Raw genomic sequence first — 26,972 nt, 5'->3', positions numbered from 1 at the left:
TTGTTCAAAGTTTTAAAAAAAGGAAAAAATGACAAAAGTATTCATCCCTTGTTCTTCCCTCCCCTTCCAGTTCCCCATCATCTCAGAGAGCAGAACCTTGGGTGAGATCAGATGGAGAAGCCCTTCAGATGAGGTTAGCCACATTGAAAGGTTTCTCCTCAATGGAGGTATTTTAGAAGGTCTTGATATCTTGCAAGAGTCTCCTGTCTTCTGTCACCATGTTGATAGGCATACTCTAATGAGGAAAGTAACCTTCACAGCCAATTCTGTGAATATAATTCTGGTTGGTGGGAAGGTCATAGCAACCAAAGATACTTGTTGCATATCTGTGCCTCTAGACATCTTTTAGTTGTTTAGTTGGTGGGGTAGGTAGGTGGCGCAGTGTGCTGGGCCTGGAATCAAGAAGACACATCCTGAGTTCAAATCTGGCCTCAGACACTTACTAGCTGTGTGACCCAGGGCAAGTCACTTAACCCTGTTTGCCTCAGTTTCCTCATCTGTAAAATGAGCTGGAGAAGGAAATGGCAAACCATTTGTCAAGAAAACCCCAAGATGGGGTCATGGAGAATCAGACACTACTAAAAAACAACAGTAACATTTCAAATAGATCATGTAACTTCCATTTTTTTTGTTTTACATTTATGTTAAACTGATGAATGCTTTCCATTGTCGACTATTCTTTCTTGACTAGGATCCTTTTAAGATCCCTCATAAACTTTTTGGTCATTCCTAGCACATCTGAGGGTGTGGTGGCTGATTCCAGAATATTGCTACTGAGTTTCTGGAATATGTCATAGGCCTGGTCCTTCAAACCATAGCTTAACATTTAATCAACTTCATTCAGTATAGACATCTCTTGATGTATCTAGGTTATATGCTTTTCAGATTAAGCATGTCAGAGACATGGGCTTGGGTGCCCATGATGATGTGGGGAGCTTCCATCCACAAGTTCTGAACTTTAGCCCAATGTTTGTTCCTCTAGTGAAGGCATGGAATGAGGCATCCATGTACTCTGCTACTATCATCACTATATTTTGGATCTGTGGGGCTAGCTCTATAGTGGATGCCAAAACCAGGGTTTTTATGGCCTTTAAGTCCAGTTCAATCTGTTGCAAAGTGGAAATGGCAAAGAAAACAGTCTAGTCCCAGACTGGGCTTGAGCAATCATATCATAACCCTTGAAAGAAGGAAAAATTGCATTTTGCTAAATAGCAAGATGGCTTTTCAAAATCATAACTGTATAAACAGATATGCCACAAAGGAAAGGTTTTGAGAGATTCATATCAAAGCTATCCACAGTTTCATTCCAGTTTCTCTTGATTCCACCATCAAGGCCCATTCTTTTAGGACTGTTGTGCCTGGATCACGAATCCTAACTAATAGACATGATACTGGGAACTGTCATAATAATAATTTACATAACTGTTTGATCTGTGCTCTCATTCATGTGGGTACTTAGATGCCTTGATTGATGTTGGTATTCTCTTCAGTGGTGCAGATCACAATCATCTAAACCTTCTAATAGTAATAGCAACAACATCAACAACAATGATGGGTGATGTTTTTTTATAGTGCTTTAAGATTTGCAAAATCATTTCCATATATTATTTCATTTGAGTTGTCCTAATCACCCTGTGGAGTGTCTTTTGTGATTCTTGACCATATTCATCCAACATATTGGGGGCCTTCTAAATGTCTCGATGTTGTGTGGATGCCTATTGGCATCCTATAGACCATGCCTATTGTTTATTCCTCACACTTAATACATGACTGACTCACATTGTTTTTTGGTGTTCTTGTATCTCTCTCTGATAGCATCCTTCATCGTATTGTTTCAGTACAGTTTATCATTGGTAATATGTTGCACTCTATTCACTCCTGCCGTGTTCTTCTCCATTGTCTTTTGGGTGGTGCACAGCTTAATTCTTTAAAGAGAGTGGTTTTCCATGGTGAATGGATGAAGTCTAGGGGTTGTCCATTCAGTTAATCAGAGGGGTCATTGAACAGTTATTTCTTCAAGGAATCTTATGTGATTTTGACATTATATGGGAAATACTTTGTTTGTAGATACCCTCTAAGGTAGTGTTTTGCTTTAAGAAATCAAATTCCTTTTTTATAGTCAACAAACAATAAACATAATGAGATCTTGTATTTTTCATTTTATTTTCCCAACAACCATGTGAGAGATGCTATGATTTCTCCATTTTATGGTTGAGGAAACTGGGACAGTGTCTGAGGCCAGATTTGAACTAAGGTCTGTGCTATGCCTGTTAGTCAGTTCCTCTGGTAGTACGTTCATTGTCCACTTATCTCACATTTAGAGTTCTTTGCAATAGATGTTAACATATGTCACATTTATTTTAATAATGTTTTTTCCTCATGTAGTTTATGAGCATTGCAAGGAAAGGTGACCAAGTGTCCATGAAGTGGTTTCTTATTGTCTTTGATTGTGCAGTAAAATCAACTTGGACAGCTCCTTTATTTGTTTTCATGGCAAATCTTGAACTTTCCTACTATTTAGTTGCAACCTCTTTATATCTTTCAGTTTCATTTCTAGTAAGAATGATGATAATGATGTACTTAATACAAGCCTTGGGTTGTGTGAGCCATCATTGTAGTACAATCTGAAAAAAAAAGTTATCTTTTAACTTTGAGTTTAAGAAGAGCTGCCAAGTTCCTTTGTTTTTGCTTTTTAATCTTTTCATCAAATAGAGTAGGATAGGTAGCATATTCTTATTCGTGGACCTGGAAAATTAAGTCTTAATTGTGTCTGGTACAGATAGACGGTTAACTTGTTTGTTAACTTAGACAATGACACTCCTGAAGCATGGTTTTCTTTTCATAATTAATAATAAACCCTTATTGAGCGTCTGTTTTTCCCTAGTGTACTTCTGTAGGCTTTGGGGATTACTGAGGGGATAAAACTCAGTCTCTTTTCTCTAGAGACTAATCATCTTATTTGGGAGCATAGACTAACTATCTTGTATGGTTATTTATCTGTTATGTATATATTTTATTACATATAGAGAGAACGATAGGATTTAGAACTAGAAGGTGACATCTAGTCACTAACTTTTTAGCTAAGTTAACTGAGATGCAGTGTTACCAGCTAGTAAGTAGCAGAGCTGGATTATGGGTATGCTTTTGTGCTCATTTAAACACATATATATGTATAATGTATATATATGTGTGTGTGTATGTATCTGTGTATAGACATAAACACATAGATAGACACACACACATATATATATATGAACACAGCCATAGGCATATGTGTATGTGTGTGTATCTATATTATGTATAATGTATATATAAATATTCAAAAGCAGAATTATATGATGAGGAAGACCTAGTTTGCCAGTAGTTTTAATTTGCTGCGACTTCAATATTTGCTAATAGTTTGATATGAATGCTAGAAAAGTTAACAAAATCTTACATTGAATTAAAAGAAGCATAGTGGGAGGTACTAGCCTACCATACGCTGTGCTTGTGAGGTCATATCTAGTATCTTTTGTTTAGTTTTGGGTGCCACACTTTAAGAGGGACATTGATTAACTGAATGAATTAACTGAAACAGTGTAGTGCAGTGAAAAGGAGGTTAGATGGCTCAGTGCATAAAACACTGGGCCTGGAGTCACAAAGACCTGAATTCAAATGTGACCTTAGACACCAGCTGTGTGACCCTGGGCAAGTCACTTAACCCTGATTGCCTCAGTTTTCTCCTTTGTAAAATGTGCTGGAGACAGAAATGGCAAACCCCTCTAGTATCTTTGCCAAGAAAACTCCAAATGGGGTCATGAAGAGTTGGAAATGAATGAAATGACTGAACAATATTCCCTTGTGTATGATAGCTCTGTTACGACTTTTTTCCTACATTAAGACTACATTTACAGCTTCTACCTATTGTTTCAGGTTGTACTCTCTGTAGCTAAACAGAGCAAGCCTAGTCCTTCTTTCATGTGACAACCCCCCAAGTACTTGAAGACAGCTATCTTTCCTTTCTACATTTTGTCTTCTCTAGGCTAAACATTCCCATTTGTTTCGGCTGATGTTAATTATAGTGTGAACTTGAGGCTCTTCACCATTCTAATTGCCTTTCCTTGGACAAAATATGTCACCATTCTTCCTGAAATGTGGTGCTCAGAATCGTGTTTACTTGGTTATAAGTGCACATTTTACTGAACTTTTGCAGCTTTTTTGTCACTCTATCTGTAACTGCAGCTGCTCTGCATGTGAACTTTTTTAATATCAAAGTATTTAATACCTCCATTTAGATTACTTCTACCTTAGTGGTTATGCTTGTGTTGTTTAGAATATTTAGAAATGTAGATATGCCCTAGATTATAACAGCACATTTTTGTTTAAGAAAATGTAATTAAAAGTTATCAGTCCTATTGAATAAACTCTTATTTCTTACATCTCATTAAGAAATACAGTACATAATAGCCAAATAGTCTTTGTGTATGGATAGTATTTGACACTGTTGATTACCTTCTCCTCCTGTTTTTTTGTGGGGGAAGATAAGCTCTGTGTTAGACCTACTGACTTTCAGGTTCCTGTTGTGGGCTGGAAAAATGTCCAATCTGCAATAAAAACCACTGAAGCAGGGTTCCACACCAATAACCATTAATTAAAGGGACATGTCCCAATTTAATGAAGGTGACCTAAGATCTTCCTCATGACCTGAGATGCCCTATTTCTCCAGGGCCATAGTTTTATAGTCCTTGATACCCAGATAGTACAGATGAAACAAAGTAAAAATACAGAGGCTCATTGGTTGATAGACCTACATGTTAACCTTCCAGGAGAGCCTTCAGTTTATGTTTATGGTCAATGACTGGTGGAGGATGTCCAAAAATGGGCAGAGCTAATCATCATTCACTAGCCCCATGTTAGGCAATAGAGAGCTGTAAGCAGCTCTGGCAGTTGGAAGACAGGTTCACCTGTTGGTCAAGTACTTATAGGCCTGTTTCCCCTTCAAAGGGGTGATGGGGTTGAAGTGACAATCAGGAATAGCTGGGAAACTTTCCATATCATTAGGTCATTTTTGCCATGCTGGGTTGGGTCACCTAGTTAGCAAGAAGAAAAGTGCTCTAGTTAGCTTCCTATGATTATGCAAGTGAACTTTATAACAAGCAAGTGAACTTATAATCTTGTAGTTTAAAGTTTGTGGCCTATTGTAAGAGAGAATCTGTCTAACCTTGTTTAATTATCCCCAAATATATATATATATAAAAAGTGTATCGATGCTAGTTGGTTATACTGATTAAATGTATGTACCAGACAATGTAACAGAAATTATCATTATCCCTATAGAATTACACAAAACTGAATAATACTGATTGGAAATAAACCAGGAGTCTAAATAAAATCGGGGTCTAAATCACTATACAGGCATCATTGAGGAAGAGATGTCCAGTTGACACTTCTCAAAGCAGGACTGTATTTCCTTCCAGTAGTCCAGTTTTGTAACTGTGGAGTGTTCTCAATAGTTGCTAAATCTTGTTGACTATCTCTATGTATCTCACCATTCATATAGGCACCAACCTAGTTAAAGTCCTCCTCATCTTTTCCCTGGATTGTTACAATAGTCTTCTATTTGGTCTCTGTCTCACCTTTCCCCTCTGCAGTTCATGCTCTAATTGATATTCTTAAAGTGCAGGTCTGACAGTGTCAACCTTCAGCTAAAGAAGCTTCAGCAGCTTCTTAATACTCCTTGGATAAAATTCAACCTCTCCCATTTGGTATTATTTATTTAAATTTTTATTAGAATCTTTTCTTTTTATATCACCTTCATTTCCAAATGTTTTTCTTCCCTCCATTTCCTGAACATAGGATAAAAAAGAAAAATTTTAAAAAAGTTATTCAGCAAAACCAACCAAGACATCAAACTGAGTCTGTAGTATATGTAATATTCTGTGCCCAGAGTTCTACAGTTCTTCAAAGAAGGGAAGGAGGTGTGTTGTTTCAAATCTTCTACGGCTCAAGGTTGGTCATTATAATTATAATGGTCATTCTAATTACAGTGTTTATTTTCATTTTTTCATTCTTTCTATTTAAATTGTAGTAGTGTGTTGTTTTCCTGGTTCTGCTTACTTCTCGTTGGTTTCCCTGCCTCATATCTCACCCCACTCTAGTCTAGTCCATCTTCTACTCACTTATCAGACTGAGCTTCCTAAAATGAAAGTCTGATCATGTGACACCTCCCTCACGCTCCCCCCCACCCCCCACACCAATACTATAAACTTCATTGGCTTCAAGCCTATTATCTTTAGGATCAAATGTGATATCCTTTGTTTTTACATTCAGAACCCTTCATAGCCTGGCCTCTTCCTTCATTTCAAACCTTCTTATACCTCACTCCTCACACATATACTGTGATCTAGTGACTCTAGCCTTCTCGCTATTCCTTATACAAGACATTTTCTTTGTCTGTCCCCCATGTCTGGAATGCTCTCTTTGCATCTGTGCCTCCTTGCTTCCTAGGCTTCCTTCAAGTCCCAGGTAAAATTAATACCACCTTCTGCAAAAAGCGTTTCCCAGTCTTCCTTAATGCTATTGCCTTCTCTCTATTAAATCTCCAGTTTATTATCTATGTATCTGTAATTACTTCTCTATCTACATTTACATCCACAGTCTACATCTTTATCTAATCTTATTTATACATGGTTGTTTACATGCTATCTCTCCTATTAAACTGTGAATTCTTCTAGGGCAGGGACTATCTTTTGCCTTTCTTTTTATCCCCAGCCTGATGCCTGACACTGTAGTAGGTCCTTAATGCATGCTTATTGGTTTGTTGATTTGACTTGTCTTGTCTTTAGATTGGTTCATGCTTCGCTGAATTCTTGATATTTATTGTATGTCATGGTGCAGTAATACTCCATAATATTCATGTACCACAATTTATTTAGTTGTTTTTCAAAAGGTTTTTGGAACTCAAAGCCCTTCACAATTTGGCCACTACTCACCTTTCTAGGCTTACTACTTGTTATGCCCCTTCATGCACTCTACATTCTAGCCAAACTTACTATTTTGTGGTATATAACGTTCTTTCTCCTGTCTGTTTTTTTTTTTTGCACATTGTGATTGAAGAGGACTGCATTTGTAATTTTTCTGTCTTCGTTGTTAAACATTTTTTTTTTAATTAGAAAAGGATGTGTATTTTAACTTTGGTAATTTGGAACTACTGTATTCATCATATTTGAACCGAGTTTTGATTGCTTTTAATGTCTTCAGTTACACTGCTCTAAGTCATTATGTTTGTTCTCTGCTTTCTTCACTCTGCATCATTTCATACAGATATTAACATGTTCCTCTAATGTTTCATTTTTTTCCTTTCTAAAGATTTTGTTGATGCTCTCTTTATTTTCTTTCTTTCTTTTTTAAAAATATCATTGCCTCTTCATGATGTCTCCCCCTCTCCCCATAGAGTTGTTTCTTGTAACAGATAAGTATGGTCAAGCAAAACAAAGTCAGACCATTGTCAGTGTCTGGAAATATTCCTCTCATAGCTGAGAGAAAGGACACAGGCTTCCTCATTCCTTCAAAGTTATAGATTATACACTGCATTAATTGGAGTTGTGAAGTTTTCAGTGTTGTTTTCTCTTGCATTATTGTGCTCATTGTGTGAAACAGATTATCCAACGATTTTTTTTTTAACAATACTCTAGTAGTTCTATATACTAGGAGATTGCTATCCTATTCCCACTGTTTCTCTTTTCAAGGCTAAACATTCCCAGTTCCGTCAGCTGCCACCATCCTGGTTTTCCTTGTCTGGACTTTTTCTTCTTCATCATATCCTTCTTAGATTGTGGTTCCCAGAATGGAACCAGTGTACTGTGTGACTTGCGCATCTTAGAGCGGTACTACCATCTCTGCAGTCCAGGACGCTGTATTTCTTTTAGTTCAGTTTAAGATTAACAATGTTTTCTTGATTGCCACATCATATTGTTGACTGAGTTTCAAATTCGTTAAAAACTTTTTAGATCACCTGCTGTGTAGCTGTATTTCCTCTTTCTGGTCCTTATGAAGTCGATTTTTGAACCCATTTTCTCTTGTTAGATTTGGTCAGTTGTTTAGCCGATTAAAATCTTTATGGATCCTTACTTTCATCTTGTTTGTTTGCTGTTCCTCCCAGCTTTAGATCGTCTTTAGATTGATAGGTATGCCATAATTGCCTTTATCCAAGGCATTGATGAAAAAGTTAACTAGTACAAATATAGATTCCTGGGCTTCTGTATTAGAGTCCTTCTTCTAAGTTGATGTTAAATTTTTAGTAGCTAATTTTGGGATTAACTGTTCAACTAGTTCTTGAACTCATCTAATTGGACTATTGTTTAGCCACGTCTTTCTATCTTTTCCACAATATAACATGAGTAACTTTGATAGATGCTTTAGTATTATTGGTTTGATTGGAGGCAAGTCATTTACCTGCCCCTAGGTATAAGTTTCTGGGTTTGTCATATGAGTAGATTATACTAGATGACCTCTGAGCGTCCCTCTAGTTCTAAATCAGTGATCCTGATGTAGCTAAAATCTACTTTAATTATTCTTCATCATTCTCTTGGTCAAGGAGTCATTAAATGACTCCAGCCCACCTAGTTCAGTATGTAGTAGGAACTTAATAAATGCTTGTTGATTGATTGAAAAAAGGAGATGGGGTTTAGCATAACTTGTTCTTGATGAAACTATGCCAGCTTTTTGATATGATCACTTATTTTCCTATATATTCAGTAACTGTTCCATTAATACTATGCTCTAGAACAGACCTGTACAACTTGGCAGTAGGTAAGGGCCAAAATTAAAATAGGTTAAACTTCTTTAGGCTGAAGATAGGTTTTTGTGGCTCACTTTCCAAACAAAGGTATAATTAAGGGTTAAACTATTTTGCAACTAAAGCATATTAAAAAAGGGAAATTTCAATGAATATCAATTTATAACACTTATTAAGATTTTTATTTATCATGAAATCACATTAATGTTAAAAAATTACTTTGCTAAGCAGTGCAAGTTTTAATACATTTTTCAGGCTTTCTTACTTGTTTACATTTAATTAATGGGACATGTTACACTTCTTGTCAGCAATCAATTTATTGTACTCCGGAATCATGTTTGAAATCAAACATGCTTTAGAAATCTGAAAACTAACCTTAGTAGCTGCTTCATTTTCTGAGTTTACTTTCTTGAAAAATTGTTGTTCCCCACTGAGGTTTTTCAACAATTTGGACGCTTTAATTTGTTTTTCATTGGTGTCTAATTTGCTTAAGTCAGTATGTTTTGATTTGAAACGGCAATGAAGATTGTATTCCTTCTGAACAGCCATTACTTCTCAGCAAACAAGGCATAATATTTTGTCTCTTGTGGTAGTAAACAAGTATCTATTTGTCCACTGTGGATTAAACACTGTGTTCTGATTCGATCTTCCATTTCTTTTTATCACCTATTTTACAAAGTCACCCCCAAAACTTTAATGTTAGAACCAAAAAAATCTTCACCGCAACTGCTCACGTACAAAGAAATACTGAATTGAGTGTCTGACCTTGGAGAGAGCGCCACTGGGTGTAACTTGGAGGGTGGTGGTGCAGCAAGGGAGGGGAAGACATCCTCATGTTGTTGCTGCTCATCATATAGTGGGTGTCGGCTACATTGACCCATTACTGCACTCACTTTGTCCCTGTTCAAAGCCAGTAATGACCAAAAACACAGTGAAAAGAGGACTCTTGTTCCGCTCAGACTAGAGACAGAGGGACAGTGGTTGGTTGCTGCAGGTCACATGACAAACAGTAGAGAGTACCCACAGTGGCAACCTACCCGCCAAGTTACATGATGGTAGTGACTAGTGGAAGGCGGGTTAAGCAGGGCATGGACAAAGATCTTTCTTTTACATCCTTTACATTTTTTGCGGGCTGCCCGAAATCCTTTGGCTGGCCGCAAGCAGTCCAAGGCTGTATGTTGTGCAGGCCTGCTCTAGAATTTTGCTAGCAATTTAATTGGAGCTTGCTAGCTTATACTTTGCAAGTTCCCTTCTTTTCCCTCTTTTCTAAATGAGGCTGTACATTTGCTCATCTCCAGTTCTGGCATAACTCCAGTAGTTCTTCCTGCTCTTTTAAGTGCCATTGATAGAAGCTTAAGTTTCATATTTACTGTTTCTTTCAGTATTCTAGGACAGAGGTGTCTGGTGGCAAAACTTCTTGGGGTTAAAACACATTAAAATGTAATTGGGAAATGTTTAACAAAAATCAACAAAATATAATAAAAAATAGATAATGTTAATTTGTGGTTTTTAAAGTCAATATGTGGCATCAATATTCTAATTCTATTTGAATTTGACCCCACTGCTTTAGAATGTATTTCATTTGGGCCAGATGACATGAATTCAGGAAGGGTAGCTAGGTGTTCTCTCACTAGTTTCTTATTTACCTCAGGTATCAATTCCTGGAGGTGACTTGCTAAAAGATTATAAAGGTAGTAAGTATCAGAGCCAAGATTTTAGATTTGAGTCTCATTAAGTACATGGTTATGGGATAGTCATGGGTGGTCTAAGGAGTAGAGAAGAGAAGACAGAGAGAGAGGGTACATAATTGTCACATGAAAGTGGAATTATACTTGTTTTCCTTAATCCCAGGTGGCAGATATAGGAGCAGTGGGAGGAAGTTGCCAAGAAACAAATTTAGGGTTAATGTCAGTAAAAAAAAAAAATTGCTATCTATTACAGCTATCCACAAGAGGAAGGGGATTCTTTGGGAAATAGTGGCTTTCCCCATACTGGATATCTCCAAGCAAAGGCTGGATGACCATTTATTAAATGTATTATAGTAAGTATTCTTTTGGGAGTGGAGGTTTGAATAAGTGACCTCCAAGGTTTCAGAAGAATTTCAAGAATTACAGAATCTCTGAGATTCTGTAATTCTGACTCAATATAGGATTAGGAAAATATTCACATATTCTGAAGGATTAGGATTAGGAAAATATTCACATATTCTGAAGGGAAAATCAAAACAAAGTCCCATTAATGCAAAAACAAAGAGGACTTTTCTTCATGTATGTGCTTGACTTGAGTATTGGACTTGAGTTAGGACCGCTTGAAGTCAAGTTTCACATCCAACCTCAGGGACTTCATAATTTTGTGATCCTGGGCAAATCTCTTAACCTCTCTGGGCCGGCTGTCCTCATTTATAAAACAGGATTGATAATGATGAATGGATACAAGGCACTCTTCTCCCACCCCCTTTGTCTTTTCCTTTTCCACAGACTCTGTTCTTAATCTGTTCAAGAGAAGGTTATATGTTAAACCTTTCTGGACAATGATTCATTTTTGAACTTGTTGACTTCTGGCCTTCAGACCCTAATGCTATAAAGGATTATATCATGAAGCAGTTGAAAGAGCACTGAACTTGAAATCAGAATATCTGAGTTTGTTTTCTGGTCTCCCCCTCTAAACTAGCCATCTGAACATTTGTTTAACCTCTGTATTTGAAAATAGAGATAATGCTTGTACTACCTACTTTATATGGTTATTGTGGGGAAAGTGCTTCACATACTGTTGTTAAATTTTTAAAAAGATCTATAATTTCTATGGGTATAGATGTTCCTTGCCCTGAAGCAGATCTTAATTCTTCTATGCTTTATTACAGGGTTTTATGAGTTGGGAGGTAAAAAACAATATCATAGCTTTCTGGTGATGAGCTTGTAGCTTTTCATAACAGATATGTAGACCTTTGCTGAGTCTTTATCTATGCTTTTCAGTTTAGTAGGACCTGCCAAACCTTATGCCATCCTGGACGAGTCTTTGAAAAACTCAGGGTCATTTCCTTTGGAGTAGATCTTTATAGAGGAGTACATTACTTCTGGAATAAATTTGAGCCTTTGTGCTTATTATTGCCAGATATTAGCTTTAGAGAATCAGCAAGTCATTTGACCTTCCCAAACCTCAGTTTTCTTATTTAAAATGGGGATAAAATAACTGTTCCACATTCCTCACAGTGTTGCTATGATGATCCATTGAAAAAATGTATATAAATGTGCTTTGTAAGCTACATATCTCTGTACAAAGGTAAACCATTATTATTTTTCTCTACTTCATGCTGTGGTGGTACACCCGAGTTCTTTAGGACCATGCTAGAATAATGAATGTTCAGGTACAGCCTATCATATTGGAAAGGCTTTGGGCTTTGGGATAGTGGTGGACTGACTGATGATATGTCTGTTGTCCAAGTACCAAGTTTGATGAATTGTGGCTATGTTGGTGGCAGTGTGATGAATTTTTTGTCTGCAGCAGATTTAACCCAGTTAAAGTAACCATTTGTTTTTTTAAGGAATCGACCAATTCTTATTCTAATAGAGTTTGAGGACTCATTAAAACAATATGTAAGTTTGCGTATATAGTTCTACAAATCAGCCAAACATTTATTAGCTGCCTATGAGAGCCCTGGGCTTGGAATCAAGAAGACTCATTTTCATGAGTTCAAATTTGGCCTTAGACACTAACTGTGTGACCCTGGGCAAGTTACTTAACCCTGTTTACCTCAATTTCCTCATCTGCAAAATGAGCAGGAGGAGGAAATGGCAAACCACTCCAGTATCTTTGCCAAAAAAAACCCCAGATGGGCTGATAGAGAGTCAGACGTGACTGAAATGACTGAACAACAACTCCTTTTCCTCTTCTTTCTCTTCCTCCTCTTCTTCTTCCACCTTCTCCCAGATTGCCTGGCACTGGGAAAGACACACAGTTTAGATAAGGCTCCTTGAATGGTGGTCTGTAATGTGGCATCTTTTATATTGTTGCTTAACTTTTCTCATGTGCCTTGAACATAGTCTACATTTCTTTTAAAATATTTTGTAATTTAGACTTTTCATCAGTTTACTTGGTCTCTCTTTCCTTAGGATCCCAAGTTACTCCAGGGATCCCAGATCAAGAGATTTTTCTGTTTCTTCACTTAACCAACAGGCCTTTATTGAGTATCAATTTTGGGATATGAAGGATATTAATTAGACTCCATGGATTACACAGAAAAAGCGTAAAAGTAATTCCTATCCTCAAGAAACTTGCTGTCTTAGTGGGGTGATAAGACACTTCAGACAACTATTCTACAATATAAGTGAACATATGATGTAAGATACTGCTTATATAGTTTTATGACTGTAGCATATAATTAGAGATATAGGACTTCAGAGAAGAGAGAGCTAAATATGGGTAGGAGTAGACAGAAGAGAAGGCTTCCTGGGGAGGAGGTAAAATAGAAGTGTAGAGTCCCAAAAAATGTGTAGAATTTCAAGAGGGGATTCCATGCGATTAGAATAGCATATACAAAGACAGAGAGGCAGGAATGTATATATTGTGTTTATGAGATGGTTCAGAGGTTGGCTTAACCAGGACAGAGGTGTGTGTACAGGAATTTTGGAAAATGTGATTGAATAGGTAACGTATGTTCAGATCGTTTCTGGGATGTGACATCTTTTTATTGTTGTTTAACTTTGCACATGAGTATATTTTGTCTCTAACATATTGAAGACAGGGATCATGTTATGCTTTTTTTTTTTGTATGGTACCTACAGTACCTTACATATAGGTGTCCAGTTAATATTTGTTGGCCAGTTGACTGAGGAGCTAGGTTGATGAGGTGTTTATACTTGATGTGAAAGGAAACAAAATGAATGGCCTTTTTTTGGAGAATGGCTCTAAGTGGCACAGTAGGTACAGTGTTCATCCTTACCTCAAGAAGACCTGAGTTCAGCTTTTTCTTTCCACACAGACTAACTGTGTGGTCCTGGACAAGTCATTTAACCTTTCATAACCTCAGTTTCCTTATGTGTAAAATGAGGATAATAACAGTACTTACCTCACAGGGTTGCTATGAGGATCAAATTAGATGACATAAATAAATCACTTTGCAAACCTTAAAGTTATATAAATGTTAGCTATTATTATTATTAATATAAATTATTCTAATTCTGCTCACTTTGCTGTATTGCTTCATACAATTTTCTCAGGTTTCTCTGAAGCCAACTCTTTTATCATTTCTTATGGTATAACAGTATTATATTCATATGGCATACTTCAGTTGATGGATACCTTAAATTTTTAGTTCTTTTCCATTACAAAAAGAGCTGTTATAAGTATTTTTGTATACAATTTTTTTTCATCTTTTATCTCTTTAGGGAATAGGTCAGTAGTGGTATCACTGGGTAGGTCAAAGGGTATGCACAGCAGAAAGTTTTCAATATAAATTCATTATTTTTAATGTTATTCTTCTTAATGGATCATATCATACCTTAATTTCCTATTCATACTTAGGTGTTTTAGGTGGTTTTTGTATGAATGTGATGAGGAGCAATAAGGCCAGTCTGGCTGGATTATAGAGTGGATGAAGAGGACAATAACATAGAATATGGCTGGAAAGGGATGTTAAAGCCAGATTGTGAAGGGCCTAAGTGCCAAACAGAAGATTGTATATTTAATGCTAGAGTTAATGGGAAGCCATTGCAGTTTATTGCTAGGGGGATGACTTGGTCAACTTGTGCTTTCAGCAAAGCACTTTGGCAGTTTGGTGGAGGATGGTTTGGAGTGAGGTGAGATTTGAGGCATGAAGCCTAATTAGTATGAGTCCAGGTAAGAGGTGATGAGGATTTGAACTAAGTTAATGACTATGTGAAGGGAGAGAAGGGAATGAATGAGAGAGATGTTATAGAGATAAAAAGACATGAATTGGCAACTGCTTTTATTTGTGAGGTGAGTGCAGATGAGGAATGGAGTATGACTCTGAGGATGAACTAGAAGGGTGGTAGTGCCCTTAACAGAAACAGGGAAATTTATAGTTTAATTTATATTGTTATATGATATAATATATTATATATAACCATATAATATATGATATAACTATATAATATACATATAAAAATGTAAATATTATGTAAATTATAATTTAAAAATAAGAAGTGGAGGGAGCTCTTACCATTCACTGCCTCAAGGTACAGAACTTATCCTCTAAGGAGACTTCTTGTAGCCATAGGCGATATGGGAGCAGGAACTGGGTTTGTTAACATAGGAGGCTGCAGGGGACAGGAAGAGGATTTTCCCACTGCTGCTGTGGATACCTGTCCTGAGTGTATGACTCTCTCCCTTCCTTCTGGCCTCCACAGACACACAGCAAGTGTTAGCTCACAAGATGAAGGAAGAGCAGAGTAGAGTAATAATATTGGGGAGTGAAGGGTAAAAGGTAGCTGTAGTTCTGTTAGAGACAAGACCCAGATTGACTATCACAGAGAAAGTGGGATTCCACCCATCTTTTCAGCCTCTCGTTGGTCGTATAGTTCCTTGGAGTCATGTCTTGGCTCTCACATCGGAGACCCTATGTTTAGACTGATACGTATGGATGGAAAGCTCATAGAATTGGTCTTTCAGTTCATACATGTTGGACAGACATTTCAGTTGATCAGTGAACTGGCCAAGAATTGAATAGGAGAAAGAAAGTGTGCTTTTTGCATTTAGGAAATTGCAAGAGATGAAGAATGGCCTCTTTACTGTATGTCCTGCTCTCTTTCCAGTACACTACAGTGTTTCTCTGGCAGTGTGTCAAAGTGGAAAGAGTAATGGGTTCAGAGCCAAAATAGCTAGGTTTGATTCTAGGCTGGTACACTTACTCTACTAATGTGGATCAGTGAAACTGGCAACCTCTGTGCAAAATATAATATTAGAAGGTTTATAGGGAGATAAATGACTTGCCCAGAGTCAAAAAACCAGCATGAATTAGAGATGGGACTTGAACCCCTGACTTGAAGGATGTTTGTTTGATCCATTATGTTATCTTGCCTCTTAACTCTTCTAACTGCTTAGTATTTTAACACTACCATTGTAATTTGAAAATAATGAAAACTCTCCTTGCTGGAGGAGACAGAATTGTGTAGTGGAAAGAGCACTGGCCAAGTTGGTACTTCTGATGCCTGGATTCTAGTTCTATTGGTGCCACTGTATGAGAACCCTTAGACAAATCAGATAACCCATGTGGGCCTCACCTTCCTCCTCTTTAGAATAAGGGCTTTGGATTTGATCGTATCTAAGGGCCATTACAATTCTGACCTACTTTCACGATTGTACTTTTTTGTTTACCTGTATAACTTGTTTAGATCTGTGTAGCATGGTGGAAGGAGTATAGCGCTACCAGAACACCTGGACAGTGACTGAACTCTGCCTCTAGCTAACTTTGTGATGTTGGGCAAGTCACTCAACTTCCTTGGGCCTCAGTTTCCTCATTTTTAGAAGAATGGGGTTGGGTTAGTGGTGGCCAGGCAGGAGTTAAGGCAGAGGGTGGTAGGAATTACACATGTTTTAGACTGTCTATGAACTTAACTGTTGAAGCTTTAGTGTGATATCTTTGTCTAATAACCAGTGAATGAATGAACATATTACTGCAAGAACTGAGTCATGTCATGATGGAGAAGTGAATGTGGAGTCACAGATCCTCTTTGGAATTTACAGCTCTTCATAAGCTGGCCTCTTCTACCTTTCCAGTCTTCTTGCATCTCATATCTCCGTGCCCTCTACAATCCAGCTTCACTGACCAGCTTGCAGTTTCACGAACATGACACTGCATCTCCTGTCTCTTTGCCTTTGCACTGGCTGTCTCCCATTCCTGCAGTGCTCTGCTCCCTCATTTCCTTTCTTAGTTTTTTTGACATCTTTTAAGGCTCAGCTCAAAGTGAACTTTTTTAAAAAAAAATTAATTAATTTTTAAATTTGTTTTTAGTTTTCAACATTCACTTCCACAAGATTTTGAGTTCCAGATTTTCTCCCCATCTCGTCCCTCCCCCCATCCCAAAATGGCATGCATTCTGAATACTGCTAATCTGCTCTCCCTTCTATCTCTTCCCCCCTTTCTCTTATCCCCTTCCCCTTCAATTTTCCTGTAGGGCAGGATAGATTTCTATACCCCATTTCCTGTATATCTTATTTCCCAGTTGCTTATGAAAACAAATTTTTTTTTAATCTTTTGTTTTTAAAATTTTGGGTTCCAAATTTTCTCTCTTCCTCCCTCCCACCCACCCTCATTGAGAAGGCAAGCAGCTTGATAGAGGTTATACATGTGTGGTCATGCAAAACATTTCCATAGTAGTCATGTTGTGAAAAACCAAGTATATTTCCCGTCATCCTACCCTGCCCTCCATTTATTCTATTCTGTCTTTTGACCCTGTCCCTCTCCAGAAGTGTTTGCTTCTGATTACCCCCTCCCCCAATCTGCCCTCCCCTCTATCATCCTCCTGCTGTCTTGTTGCCTTCTCCCCCTATTTTCTGTAGGGTAAGATAGATTTCCATACCCAATTGAGTGTGTATGTTATTCTCTCCTTAAGCCAAATCCGATGAGAAGAAGATTCACTCATTCCCTCTCACCTTCCTCCCCTTCTCCTCCACTGTAAAAGCCTTTTCTTGTCTGTTTTATGTGAGATACAAATTGTACTTTTAACAGGAGGCCTTTCCTGGTCCTTCCTGCAGCTAATGCCTACCTCTTTCAGATTACTTTGACTTACTCAGTTTATATTGTTTATTTGCATGTTGTCTCCATTAGAGTGTACACTTCTTGAGGACAGGAACTGATGTTTGCCTTTTGTTGTATACCTAGTGCCTAGCACAGTGCTTAGCACATGAGCACTTAGTAAAAGCTTGTTGTCTGTTGGCTGACTGACTGGCTGGTTTTCAGTAAGTCACTCTGGTATTTACTACCTAAATTGCCCTACTTAATGTCACTTAATCCTAGTCTTTAAAATGAGGAGATTGTACTTGAAGACAATGCTGTCTTAGCCCCTTTTACCTCTGAACTTATGATTCTATTTCTCTAACATGCTGTTGTTCTGCAACTACTGACTGCTGCCAGGGTTTTGCAGTCTCAAATACATGGAGAATAGGGGATATTAGGGGAGGGCTCAGAAGTTATTGGTTTGTTTTTTTTTTTTTTTTAGGGCAGTTGGGGTTAAGTGACTTGCTCAGGGTCACACAGCTAGTAAGTGTCAAGTGTTTGGTCTGAGGCCAGATTTGAACCCAGGTACTCCTGACTTAAGGGCTGGTGCTCTATCCACTACGCCACGTAGCTGCCCCCCATAAGTTATTGTTAAAAGTATAGTTATCACTGGCTTTGTGACACAATGTCATCATTCCCTAGTCCTTTTTTTTTTTTAGGCTTTGGAGTTAAGTGATTTGCCCAGGGTCACACAGGTAGTAAGTGTTATGTGTCTGAGGCCGGATTTGAATTCAGGTTCTCCTGAATCTGGGGCCAGTTCTCTACCCACTGCACCACCTAGCTGCTCCCCCCCCCCCCCCCCCCCCCAGTCCTTTTAATAAGGTTTTCTGCTCAAGATCTCATGCTTCTCAAAGTATAGTCCAATACACAGTATTTTCCCCCGGGAAATAAATATGCACCACAGGGGCATAAATATGCACGTAGTTGTTTAAGGAAACCCATCCAAACTTATCAGAGTTACCCAGACTGCTGATTTGAGGATTCACCTGCCCTTCTTGCCTTTCTTCCAACATACAAGCTTTATAGTTTATAGTTTAAGAGGCAGTTTGAGGATCCCCAGCCCAGAGACTTGGCCTCTTTCTCTTTTTATATGCTACCCACAGGAAGCCTCAGAGTGGGAGAGGTTGACTTTTTCTCTAGGAATATTTGCACAACTATTCCCTTTCTGCTTATAATTTTATGAGTTCATGCCTGTGGTGTTAATGAAACTGAAGTCTTGGTTTAGTTTTCATATGAGCTGTTAACATCTTTCTATAAGTAATATATAGCAGAAATTTGGCGTGAAACAGCTATGATCATAACAAGCAGTGACAAATGTACATGATTTTATGCGGTTTGCATTGTAAAGGTAGAATGGGAGAAAAGCTGACATCCAATTCAACATGAATTTATTATTGAATGCCTCTTGTGTGCTGGGCACAGGAGATGCAGACACAAAAATGAAAGTTAATGCTTTCAAGGAGCTAACATTTTGTTGAGGGGGAAGGGAAACAACACATAGAATTAATTAGGCACAATATTTACAAAGTGAATTTTTCAGATTTGAGAGAGAGCACTAACAACTTGGGTGACCAGGAATGACACTGTGTTGGAGATGGCACTTGAGCACAGCCTTCAAGGAGGCTAGGGATGTGAAGACATGGAGGTAATTAGGAAGAACATTTGAGACAGGAGAGATAGCTTGTACAAAGGCATAGAGGTGGGAAATAAGATGTTGCATACAAGTAAGAAGTAGGCCTGTTTGGCATATAGAAATGCATGAAGGAGAATATTTTGAAAGTAGCCTGAAACAGGAGTTTTTAACCTTTTTGTGTCACAGGAACCCCTTGAGCAGTCTGGTGAAACCTAATACTATTGTGGTTTGTTGCCTACATTTCTAATAGAAGGAAATGCTAAATGTCAGTTAGAAGTTAGTGAAAATAAAGATGTAATTTTTTTTCCTATCCAAGTTTGCAGATCCCTTAAAATCTCTGTATGGATCCAGGTTAAGAAACGTAGGTTAAAGGTAGATGGCAAAAGGTTTTAAATGCAAACAAATGAGTTTGTATTTTATTCTAAAAGAAATCAGCAAGGCACTGAAACTGTTTGAGCAGAATGATGTAATATAAATTTGATTGGAGGAGGAATTGAAGAGAAGAGAAAGTGGAGACAGGGATTATGATTCAGGTGTGTAGTAATGAAGGTTTCTACAAGGTTGGTTGGTGGTAGTGGGTATACAGAAGATTGAATTGACTTGGAAAATGCTGTGGAAATAGAATCATCATGATTTGGAAATTGCTTGGATATGGGAGATGAGGGATAAGGTCAAGTCAGAGGTAACACTGGATTTTTATATATGGGACACAGGATTATTGATATGATAATTGACAGAAATAGCAAAGTTAAAAGAAAGAACAAGTTACCTGTAATTATCCACCTTTGGATGTGTTCTAGCTTCTTAGTGTCCCTCCTAAAATCTGATATTCCAGCACTAAATGATGCTTTGTGAAGGGTACAAGCAATAAGTAACTTTAGTTTCAAGTATTTATTAGGCTTGCACATGTATTTTGATGAAGAAATCATCTTAACTTACTTCACTGGAGTGAGAATGCTTCACAGTTTTGAAGAAATCATTTTTTTTTTTGTGGCAGCCATCTTTTTTTGGAGTACACTTTAGTGTAAAGCATGGGAAGTTCTTTTCCTTCGAAAATTTGTGTTGATAAAAAAGATCCTGTGCTATTTTAAAACTTCTAGCAAAATAGGAAGAATTATTTTTTTAAAAATATAAATTTAGGGGGCATCTAGGTGGCACAGTGGATAGAGCACCGGCCCTGAAGTCAGGAGGACCTGAGTTCAAATGCAGCCTCAGACCAAACACTTGACACTTACTAGCTGTATGACCCTGGGCAAGTCACTTAACCCCCAAATTGCCTAAAAGTAAAAAAAAAATAAAAAAAAAAGAAAAGTTAAAAATATAAATTTAATGTTAGGTTTTCTATGAGTTTGAAGTTAATAGTAATGTAAAGGCAGAATGATTAAAGATAATTAGTTCAGAGACTTCAAGATTTAAAGATTTATTCAAAGGTACATATATTTAAAGTTTTTTTGTGGGTATTTTATACTTTCCTCCCCAATTCTTAGGTGAATACATTTTTGTTTTGACATAGCAGACATTTCTCTACGTTTTTCTCCCTTTTCTATAAAATCAATTATACAACCAAATAGAGTGATTGCTACTCATATTAAATTCCATTTTCCATTTTGTAGTTTTAACATTTTGTTAACAGAATGATGTATACTTTTTAATACTTTGCAGCAAACATTGTATTTTGTATTTAATCTCAGTTTTATTGTGGGGTGTATGGGGTGTTTAGGGATGACTAGTACTTCTAGTGTGAGGGCTTGCTGAGCCCTTTTCAGGGCAGCTATCCACCTTTGGTGTCCACCTGTCTCCCAACTCTCACCTATGTCTCCCAAGAAGCTATTGTATGCTCAATGGCCACACTGGTAAAATCATCTTGGCAAATGGGCTAAGCCAGGTAGCCGATGAGCCGCAAACTAGTCGGTGAGTTAGGGGAGTGTCAACCCCAAGCTGGTGAAGATTTCTCCTGGTGGAATGGGCAGATGAAAACTCTTTATTCCAACAGCCATGCAGGTAGCTGAAACAGGTACTGTGGAGCACTTAGAGCTTGATCAGATATTGAAGACACCAAGGTCATCCATTGCCAATTGTCCTGAATTTTGTCTTTTTACTAGACTTCAGTGACTCTGGAAGAAAAAGTGAAGCTGACAACTTTGTGTAACTTTGTCTACCTCACTTCAATCTAATTCACGCACAAGTCAAGACATCACTGTGTGGTGGCATTAGTCCTTTTTAAAAACGAAGGATGAACAAATTTTGTTGCCTTTTAGTGTTGTCTTCATTCATACTGTTGTAGTCACTGTATATATTGTTCTTTGGATTCTGCTCTAGTTCATGCAAGTCTTGCCATGTTCTCAATTTTTCATATGTATTGTTCCTTAAGGCACAATAATATTCAATTATTGTTTCTATGTCCCAGTTCGTTCTTGGCCACATGATTTGTTTCCATCTTGTTAGTATTACAGATAGTGTAATTATGAATATTTTGGAATACATTGGTCTTTTCTTTCATTACTTGATAGGATCTTGGGCTATACATTTAGGAGAGAGATCAGTGGATCTGAGGGTAAGAATAACTTAATAATTTTTGCCTTCTTAATTCCAAATTGTTTCCCAGCAAGTGAATTAGCCTGTTTGTCATCCCATCATTTCTCCAGTATTGGATTTTTCCATCATTTATTGTTTTTGCCAATTTCATAGATATAAAATGATGCCTCAGAGATGTTTTAATTGCGTTTTTCATACTAGTGATTTTGAACAGTTTTATGAATGATTTTTGATAACATTTCTTCTTTTAAAAACTGTTCACATATCATACTTTTATAACTCGTCTATTGGGAAATAGGTCTTACTGATCTGTGTCAGTTCTCCAGATTTTTGATGTCAGGAAAAAGTTTACATAAACATCAGAGATTTTTGATTTAAAGATTCCCCCCTTTCCCTTTGCAGTTTTTTTTTCTAATTTTACTTATATCAATTTTGTTTAGTTATATCAATTTGTTTTCAAAGAGGAGCAGTGACATCATGGAGTGCTGTCTTGACTTGTACATGAATTGGATTTAAGTGAGGCAGTTACACAAAGTTGTTTGTTTTTGTAACAGAAAATGAGCTTGTCTTTTATAACTGTCTATATCCTGTGTGTGGATATGAATTCTTCCCCTAGCCCCAGTTATGAAAGAGTGAACTTGACTTTCCATGTCATAGCATGAGTTTACATATTTATATTTTTTAATACATTGGAATTTATAATGGTATATGGTATGGTATATGGTATATGGCATTATAATGGTATATGGCATATGTGCTGGTCTAAATTTGTTTTCCACCAAATTGCTTTGTAGTTTCCTTGGAAGCCCTTGTCAAATGAAAAGTTCTTCCCCTATTGGTTTTTGTATTTGGAGATAGTAGACTTCTGTAAGCATTGGTTTCTAGGTCTTGCTTATTTAATCTATTTTATTTTTATATTTTTATCAAATATAAAATACTTTTGATACTTTCTAATTTGTAATATAATTTGATATCTGATAACCCTTAATTCCTATTTTTTTATTATATCCCTCGATATTGTTAACCTTTTTTTCCTTTGAATTTTATTCTTATTTTTCTCTAATTCTACAAACTATTTTCTTGTTAATTTGATCAGTATAATACTAGATCTTTAGATTCATTTGTGTAGTTATCACTGTTTTTATTATGTTGATATTGCCTAGCTGTGATCATTGAATATCTCTTTAGGGCTTTTGTCTTTTAAAAATATTGCTTTATAGTTGTATTTGTATAGGTCCTGGTATTTATTGTTAACTCTATTCTGTTGATGTGTGCATGTATATTTTTTGTTGCTAATAATATGACCAATTATGCTAAGTTTTCTCAATATTGAAACAGCTTTGATGCTTATTACCTGTGTGACCTTGGGCAAGTAGCTTAACTTCTTAGGCCTCCATTTCCTCATTTGTAGAATGAAGGCGTTGGATTAGATAACTTCTGAGTTCTTTTTCAGCTCTAGATCTGGTATTCTGTGAATTTCTCAAGTTTTTGTGTAGTTATCATTATCCTTCCAGTTCTCCATGTTTGTCACTTTTGTTATCCTTGATTCCTTACCACCTGTAGCCAATTGGGTGTTCATTCAGTGTTGAATCTTGTCATTTCTCCCTCCACATCTCTCTAATATTCATTATTCACGGAGCCAATTCTTTAATCCAGACTCTCCCCCCTTCTTACCTAGACTATTGAAATTGTTTCTTCTAATTGGTATCCCTGCTTCAAATTTTTCCTATTCTAATTCATCCTCCATAAAGATGCTAAAGTAATTTCCTTAAAAGCATCTTTGATCAATGTCACTTTCCTACTTAACAAACTCTAGTAACTTCCCATTGTTTCTAGGATAAAATATAAACTCCTTTGTTTGGCTTTTAGATTGTGGTCAGTAAGCATATGTTTACTTTGTGCCAGACACTGTGCTAAGCTCTGAGAATACAAAGAAAGGCAAAAAGAGTCCCTGCCCTCCCTCAGCTCATGTTGTAATGGAGGAGACAGCATGTAAATAATTAGGTACATACAAGATAACATATAGAGGAGATGGACATAATCTCAGACGGGAATGCACTAATCATTGGGGGCCACCAGGAAAGCTTTTTATAGAAGGTGGGAACTTTGTAGAAGGTAGGATTTGAAGGAAGCCAGAGAAGCCAAGAGGCAGAACTAAGGAGGAAAACATTCTAGGCATGGGAGACAGTCAGTATAAAGAATTTTGTTTGATCAACTACAAGTAGGCCAGTTTGAGCAACTACAAGGGGCTACATTGTAGAGGTTGTGGAAGGGAGGGAATAAAGTAAAAGAAGAATGGGAATGTAGGAATGATCTTGTTATAGAAACAATTACAGGGCAGTTGATTGCTTGATTGGGTGAGATGAGTTTAATTATTTTAGAAATATTTAGAATATGTATTTAGAATATTTAGAAATATGTATTTAGAAACCAGATTGTAAGGGACTAGGGAGTGAGTGGGTTGTGAGAAGCAGAGCTACAATAGACTATTTTCAAGGAGTTTAACAGTTAAAGGAAGAACATATTTAGGAGAATTGCTTAGAGGTTAATAGTCAAGGGAACTTTGTTTTAGGAAAAGAGACCTTCCATGCCTATTTGTAGATGTTTGTAGGCATTGGGGAGAGCCAGTAGAGAGAAGAGACTGAGAGAACAGTTCAGTGGAGTGAGCTCTTGAAAGTGATGATGGTGTAGGATCAGGGGTACATAGGAAGGCAGGGTTAGCCTTGACAAAGAGGAAGTTTGCCAGATACTGGAACAAAGGAGAGCGGGAAAGATGACTGAGGACATAGGCTTTGAGGAGTGGAGGGTAGATGGCCTCAATCTCGGTAGAACCAGATCAGAGAACTACACTGGATCATAGGTTGAGTTAAAATAGGGACTTAACCGAGAGAATATAACATTTGGAACATTTGCTGTGAAAAATTTGATGGGAAATCAAATGGAAATGAATAAAAGGTGGGGAGCATTTAACGAATCCAGTTAGTTCAGTTTTTTGGCTTTATATCCAGCAGCACTTCTTACCTGAGGGTAAGAGTAGAGATAACAGATGGTAGAGGAGATAAAAGGTTTGAGGATTATCTTCAAGGAGAAGGTAGGAGGAAGTGGTATGAAAGAAGAGGAGGCAGTTTAAGGAAGTTAAAATAATTTTGTATTTGCTTGCTGTTATGTTAGAAAATAATGTCTTATTATTGCTAAATGTACTTTGCTTCTACCTTTTCCTGCAGTTTGGTGTGGTGGTAGCAATGATTTGGTTAGATGGTCTGGTTAAATGAAAAGGTTTTTGCTTTCTCTTTTGAGTTTTACCTCTCTTTACAAGGAAGTATCTTGAACAGAAATTATTTTCTTAGATAACATTTTAAAAATTCTGAACTTAAATGCAATAGAAGGAGCACTTCCATATACCCAACAGAACATAAAAAGAGAATTGTATATGAAATTGAATCTCTACTTCATATTGCTTTGCTTTGTTTTTTAAGGCGTAAAATAAATTCCACATATCACTTTCAAATTTTTTTTTACTTCTCTTTGCTTTTTCTAAACATTATTCTGTATCTTCCATACATTTAAAAAACATTTCAGTGGCTTTCTCTTGTTTTATTTCATTCTTACTTTTTATTTTTGCATCATTATTATTCCTTCCACTCAAAATCATTTACTTTCGTAGGTTTCTTTGGATTCTTATGATTATATTTTGAAGTTCCTATTCAACTCTGGTTTTTTATTCAGAAATTCTAGAAAATTCTGTATTCCATTAAAGGTATATTTTCTCCCCTGTAGGATTATCCTTTGTTTTGCAGGGTAAGTTATTCTTGGTTGTTAATTTATTGCTGTTTCCTTTTTTGTAGAAGCTTAGAGGTCTTCCAAGTCTTGTGTGACTTGACTGTGGTTTCTTGGTAGTTGAACTACTTCTTTCTAGTTACTTGCAGTATTTTTCTTTGATCTGGGAGCCCTGGATTTTTGTTCCTGGGACTTTTTCTTACCGAGTTCCTTGTAAGAGAGATGATCAGTGTATTCTTTCTGTTTTTACTTTAACTTCTGGTTCTGGCAGATTTGGGTACTTTTCATTTATGATTAAAAAACCCAGATATATACAATGTCGAGGCTTTTTGAAAAATCATGGTTTTTTTTGGAGTCCAGTTATTCTTAAATTATTGTTCCTTGACTGGTTTGCCAGGTCATTGTTTTTGAAGTCAGATATCTTATGTTTTATTCTATTTCTTCAGTCTTTTATTTTTTATCTAATATTTATTGCTGTTTTGTGGAGTCATTGATTTATATTTGGTCTGTTCTAGTTTCAGGGAGTCCATTACTTGGGTAAGAGTTATCATTTTCCTCTAATAAATTTCTTACAATTTTTTCCCCATAGCTTTTATTTCATTTGCTATTTCTTGTTCCTTTTCTTTTAGGTGTTTGTATCTTTGTGGAAAATAAATTTTATGCTTTGCATTTTTCTGCTTACAGTTGTTATACAGTTATTCTCACTGTTTTGGGGATTAATAGATTTATAATAATTTTTATATCGATTATTATCTTCTTTGGCTTACTCATTTCTCCAACTTTAGTTCCTGAATTGGGGTTTTGTGCCAGGGCTAGTCTCTTGCTAGTCTGTGCTTTTGGGTAGGGTAGTCTGCCCTGTTTTGTTTTGTTTTGTTTTTTCCCCTGGATCACTTGGATTTTTGGACCTCCCTGCATCTTTGAGGTTCAGAGTGCTAGCTCTCCAGATTCCCCTATGGTCTGTCAAGACAAAATGGTAACCCTTGGAGCCTTTGGCCCCTTGGGCAGTCCTGGTTTTAATTGTACATTTCCACTGGTCACTACCACTGCTTAAGGCTTCCAAGGGCCCCTTATGGGTTTTCAACAACCCTTTGGATTCCCCCTTTGTTGGGGGAGTTTTCCACCCCTTTTGCCTACCTATATGGAGACTGGTTGGCTACTTGTATCTTGGTTATGTTGAGAGGCTGCTGTCTTACTTGTTTGTTCTAGTTCTGGCTTTGCTGGTGGCTCCTTTTATATTGACTATGGTCCTTTGGCCGATGTTTTGTGCATTTATGAGGTGGAAGAAATAATTTATTGTAATTTCTCATTGGATTTCTTGATCATTATTTTGTCTGGTGGGAATTTCACGGTTTTGCTGGGGTAGGTAGTATGCCTTCTGTTCAGGCAGCCAGACAGCCATCCAGCTGTTTTACTTGAAATTTCTATAGCTTCACACCTAAGAAAATTGAACATCACTAGAATAATTAGCTTCATTTTAGTTGATAGTTAACATTGCTTTGTTTTGTTAGTACTTTCAT

The 26,972-nt window shown here is 37.0% G+C and overlaps 1 protein-coding gene and 1 pseudogene across 2 annotated transcripts in view; one reads left to right on the top strand and one right to left on the bottom strand.

The window, feature by feature from the left end:
- Nucleotides 1-26,972, top strand: part of TMEM135 (transmembrane protein 135) — a 342,694-nt gene that overhangs the window by 4,077 nt on the left and 311,645 nt on the right. The window lies entirely within an intron of this gene.
- LOC114032681 lies at nucleotides 569-1,387 on the bottom strand (annotated as a pseudogene).

This window comes from Vombatus ursinus, unplaced genomic scaffold (assembly GCF_900497805.2).
Source record: "Vombatus ursinus unplaced genomic scaffold, bare-nosed wombat genome assembly UNPS02005659.1, whole genome shotgun sequence".
Lineage (NCBI taxonomy): Eukaryota > Metazoa > Chordata > Mammalia > Diprotodontia > Vombatidae > Vombatus > Vombatus ursinus.
This window is presented reverse-complemented; position numbering and strand designations above follow the sequence as displayed.